We start from the raw sequence: 6,000 nt of genomic DNA, 5'->3' as shown, positions 1-6,000 counted from the left end.
CTTCCTCCTGGGGGTTAGTATCTCAATCTAATAGTCCAGCCACTCCCGCAATGGTGAGTGGGGGAGACCCAGGCCCACCCACTACTTTGGGTCTCAGCTCAGAGACTTTGTAGATGGCAACCACATGCTGTGTCTCCTCCAACAGTTCATTAGGTTTCCCTGAGCCACTTCCCCATGGCCCCAACACCTTCTTCACCCTTACCTCAGGACCTCAGCATGTCAGTCGTAGCAGCCAGCCATTAATTCCCTCTTGCTCCCCTGCTCCCTGCCAGCAACTGCTCTGTCCATGGTGCCACAGGACTCTCAACCTGCTAGAGACACATTCCTGACTCCTGAGCTCCCAGCAGCCACTGCCCATCTCCATCTGAGCAGCTCATTTAGGTAGTAGTTTGTTGAATTTCCAAAGTGAGAGATTAACTTATAGCGAAGTCTCCTCCTTTTTCCTGTGAGCTTGGGGACAGCTTTAGCAGAGTTAATCAGACTTTAAAGTTTGAAAAGGATATATACCATTTCTATTATGAATATTTTGGAATTTTTCTTACCTCTTCATTACTGAATAAATATTACATCATTTTCCACAGAAGCTGTTAGTGTAATTACACTTTAATACATGCATTAACACTGTGCAGTTTTACCTTTTATGAAAATAAGCATCTCCCAGAGGGAGACAATTCCAAAAAAATGTACTCTGCTATTTACTATTTAATAAACATGGATACGTACCATAGCAACCCCTACCTCATATGGTAAACATTGGTGCTCTATTTATAATTAAAATACACACTGACACTAGGACACAAGTCTATCTTATTCAACTGTGAAGCACTTATTTCATTATTAAGTAGGTAATTTGTTCTACAGCCTTCATTTTTAAAACAGTACGGGCTAGAAGGAAGTGGTGAGGAAATACACAAGGAAGTTAAGACCAAGAATTTCCTTTGGAAAAGCTGGACACACTCGGTAAAACAGGAAGGTCGATCCTTTGTTATTCTTCCTTTGGTAGAAAGTATTTGATCAACACATAGAAAGTTTGTCTGGCTATGCCATTACTAAATGCTGTATGCATTATTCCACACGTTACAGGACACAGTTCTTCACATACTCCAGAATGTATATTCATGTTTCTACATTCTGACTGTATAGGCTGGCGTCTCAAACTTCATTATCCTACACACTGACCTTTTCTTGACTGTTTGTATGTGGCCAATTTACACACAGTAGTTTATTTTAAACTCATGTGAATATAAGATATTTAGTTTATCCTTGGAAAAAACAGCAGAACTGAGGAAAATGCCCTTCTTCCTATCCTTTCCAATCGTTCACTTCCTCCAAGGTCATTTTTCCCTGCCTTGGAGCTAACAAGGGGTAGATAGTATAATTTCCTGTTTGTTGAGATGAGATTAGGGAAATTAGGCCAATATAGAAGATTAAAATACCTCATAGAAGGGCTGTGGTGATGGTTCATGCAGCGCTGGTGAGAAGATGGGGCCTTGGGCTGGTCAACATCAACCTCTCCAGCCAACTGAGGAGTGGTGTTGATAGTTTTCCAAGGCCACAAGGAACAATTTCTTGAAGATTAGGGGAAGCACAAAGCAAGGTAAAAATGTATAATGAACACCCTAGGGGAAAAATGCCTTAGATTGAATTGCTCTTGTTTAAATTAGACTCTTTCTGACATCTGAATTTAGTATGAAAATACAAAGAAAAATAATTGAAAAAAATGTTAGTGAATTAATCCAGTGTCAGTATTAAATCAGTGTCATACAAACATGGCCGTGAATAGCAGAAAATGAGTGCCACAAGTAATGCCATATTTCCTAACAAAACTAGGTGTTTTGCTGCAGTGGGGAATGAAAAAGATAGTAAAGTTAACCTAACATCCTCAGAGGAGTCATACAAATGGGGCACAGAACTGTGATCTAGACCGTGTCTTATAGAAACGCGTATGACAATGGCAAAAAAGATGGATTTAATGCCAACTCCATGCAGCTGTAATTTAAACATCAATTTAATACTAAGAGTGAAAGCAAGACCCATCACTGTTAAGCATCTCATTCTATTTCTAACTTGATAAGCCAGCAGGTTTAGGTTAGAGTTGTAAGAATCTCTCCATTTTACCCCACTGTATACGCTTCAGATTGTCAGTGCTTTTGGCATGTGAACTATAGGTAATATTTGCAGAAGCATGCAAGTGACTTAGGAGTCTATGACCCATTAGGACTTAGGCAAAGTCACTTAGGGCCTGTTTTAAAAATTTTACACAAACACCACTTCACAAGTGTTTCAACAGTGCCCGGAACGGTGAAGACTCAGTCCTGCTTAGTGACTCCGAGCTCTACTGCAATATAAATATTAAGTAACTAATAAACAGAACAAATAACTTCTTAATTTTGTTGAACTTAATAAAGTAGATTCTGTCCATACTCACAAAGCTAGGGGTGACAACATTTCTTCCCATTGTACTGATGGAGTCATGGAAAAAGCTTCACTCTTCTTTCAAAGAAAGTCTAATAGCAGTCTCTGCTGGATCATTGCCATTTTAACTTTATACACATTATATATAAATATTATAAAATATATTTAAAATTATATGTAAATATAAAATGTCCACAGAAGGGCATGTCTTGTTCTTGTATATAGCCCTGAGCATCACATTATCTATTCCATTATTGTCAATTCACACTTGACTTTTTGGTAGCAGTTAGATGTCATGTGAAACATGTCACTTTATGTAAATCATTTGAAATAGTACTGGTACTAAGCTGCTGACTGTGAGGAAACACAACTTGTTATTTTGTCAAATATTTCTCTTTCCTATTTAAAGAAGCATAATGTATGTTTGTGTTATGATTATGTTAAGACTGCAACTAACAAAGGGCACATTCCTGCCAGATGTTGAGCAACACCTGAAGCAATTCCAGGAATTGCTCAGCACCTGGCAGGATCAAGCTCTAGCAAGGAGACACATTTTGTGTTACACTTGCTGACAATCATGGCAGACCATGCATTTCAATTTATATTTACACTCAACAGCAGTGGCTTTTTCAAAGATTTTGAGTATCACAGCACCCAGTCAGCTACTTGAGAATCTACACAAATTCAACAGCTCAATGGAAATATCAGTTTGCAAGATTGTAACTTTCCCTCTGTGGCCATGTAGGGGAGTCCTTTACCCCCTCCTGACTCTGTTCAGTCTAGCTGGAATGTCAATCTGTGGACAGAAAGTAGAGTTGGCTCTACAGGGCCTCTAGTTCCCACCTATGCAGGTGGGCAGAGCCTCCACCTTCCACAATAAGTCATCTCATGAAGCTGAACAAGTGTATGGGGAGAAATAATCTCTACCCAATAAAGGAGTGACACAGATTACTTTCCCCTAGAACAAATAGTGTCCTAGGCAATTCCTTGCCTGGCTGCTTCTGCAACCCCTCTGCCTTGTATCTTTCCCTATATAAAGTCTGAATTTTGCCTGTTGTTATTGCCTATTATTTCCACAAGAAAGGGCAGAGCATTCACTGCGGTAATTTAGATGAAGACTGCAATACCTTTACTTATAATGAATAGTGTCTTACTCCATAAGTAGACACATTGACTTCACTAATACTGCTCATGATATAAGGTGCTATTCGATGTAAGTAACAATATCAGAATCTGGCCCTAAAAAAATAAATGGGGTCACTGATATGATGTTTAGAGAGGAAGAAACCTAGTCAAAATTATTACTAAAACTGACAATTTCTTTCTTTCTGACAGTTGGATGTGTGTCACTTTATCATCAATACCATTTTTTTAAAATGCATAACTGATATCCACAAAGTTCCACAAATGTTCTGATACAAAAATACATGACAGTGTAGGAAATTTGGTTCACCTTTTCTACAGGGCAGAATTTTTCAGTGCAACAGTGAAACGCAGAGAGGCCCATTGATGCCAGCTGGAAAAGGGTTCACTTTGCTGGGTCAACAACTCCTAAAAGTTCTGACAAAGTCACTACACCCAACACATAGCTGTCATAGTATTTATCTATAAAGGATGTCATGTGAGATTTTAAATGAAAGCCAGGATCATGCTTGTTATTAATAACATTGCATGATGTATTTGTGGATGATATTTAAGGAATAATAAATATGTACTGAAAATATATCCTGAGAGTCTGTCTCAAAGTATGAGTTACCAGCAGAAACAGGGGGAAGGATAGCTCAGTGGTTTGAGCATTGGTCTGCAGAAACCTAGCATCATGAGCTCAATCCTTGAGGGGGCCATTTAGGGAACTGGAGTAAAAAAAAAAATCTGTCTGGGGATTGGTCCTGCTTTGAGCAGGGGGTTGGACTAAATGACCAGCAGAGAGAAGTTCTCTTTCAGACTAGGAATGTTTGTCCATCTAGCTAATTGGCGTGTAAATTAAGTATTGTATTGTTTCACAATGGGCTTCCCATGACTGGTGCAACAGAGTGCAGGAAGTTGCACTAATTGGCTCGCCCAGAGAGATCTGACTGGAGAATGAAATGTAATTAATCAGAATAGTGGGCTGGGTGAATTGAAGGATTAATTAGCCCATCAGTTGAGGACTGATAAATAGGAAGGCCATGCAAGGGAGAGCTTGAGCTAGGCTAGCTGAACCTAGAGTCAGAGAGACCTTAACCAAAGGAGACCTTTTCTCCTCTTGGGCCCTGAGAAAAGGACTGATGATACAAGGGACATTGTATATAGTATTGTCACATGAAACTGTAAAGATATCGGTGGAGGGAACATAAACAAACAGCACAGTGTGGATATCCAACTAATGGATTCTGAACTTGTTTCTGTAGGGCAAGGAGTGAACTGCACCCTGCAACGACTGGTCTGAACTGAATGCTAATGAAGAACAGAGATGTGAAATCAACCAGAAAAATAACAATTGGGAAGAAGAATCTTATCTGAGGGTGCACATGAAAAGTTTACTGAACTATAATGGGGCGGGGGGATCAAGCTAGACCTTTGTTATCTATTCACCCTGTTGGAGAGTGTGGTGTGTTCATGAATGCATGGATCCTGCTTTTGACTGAAAACTAGCAACTCTGCCAAAGACTGAATCCTTGGGAGAAAATCTCCTTTATTCAGTTTACATTGATAAGTGTAGACCCAGAACTGTGTTTTATGTTTTGTTTTCTATGTATAACCATTTCTATTTCCACTTGTCCTTGCTCACTCTTTCTTGAAACTAAACCTTTGATAATAAACTTGATTGTTTCTGCATAAATATATTGCAATTCTATGATGTTATAAAAGGTCTGATCTTGAGTTGCACCAGCTTAATTTGTACATTGTTCCTTCAGGGATGGCTCACCTGATAATTTCTGAGAGTGTCCAGTGATGGGGGCTAGCTACTGCAGGAAGAAAACACTGAGGACTCGGGGGTTGGTGTGTGCCTATCCCTAGCCTGCACAGAGAGAGTGAGGTCTGCAGAGACATTGAAGTAGCACGTGTACAACCAGAGGCTGCTGATTTCATGGAGCTGAGCCACAGCAGGCAAAGACAAGACTGCTTCATTCTACGAGCAGATGGTGGTGGTGAGGTGCCTCACAACCCTGGGTACCTCTGGGGAATGTCACAGTGATCATAGGAATAATTATCAGGCTGTTCAGGTGACAGACAGTTGAAGATGAGTCAGGTCACTCATGAGCAGTTCATCAGGAAGCGAAGTGTGCAAGGACACTCTCTCTCTCTCTCACACACACACACACACACTTACTTTAAATAGACTGATTTATGTTTCTGCAGCTCTCCTAGTACTAGTGAATACAAAAAAGTTGGCAAAGCCTCCCTGATGTGTGTACACTTATTATTTTCCCTTTTTACTTCCTTTACTGAAGTTGTTACATTAGTTAATTTTGTAGTAAAAACTCAGTGCAGGAATCAACCCAAAACAAGGGAAACTGACATGTTTGAATGCAGTGCAAATCAGAACTAGCCCAGTCATTCATAATCAATACATAGATACATCTTAGGGAAAATGTCTCACTT

This window comes from Gopherus evgoodei, chromosome 2, assembly GCF_007399415.2.
Source record: "Gopherus evgoodei ecotype Sinaloan lineage chromosome 2, rGopEvg1_v1.p, whole genome shotgun sequence".
In the NCBI taxonomy this organism is placed as follows: Eukaryota; Metazoa; Chordata; order Testudines; family Testudinidae; genus Gopherus; species Gopherus evgoodei.
Note: the sequence above shows the minus strand (reverse complement) of the source record.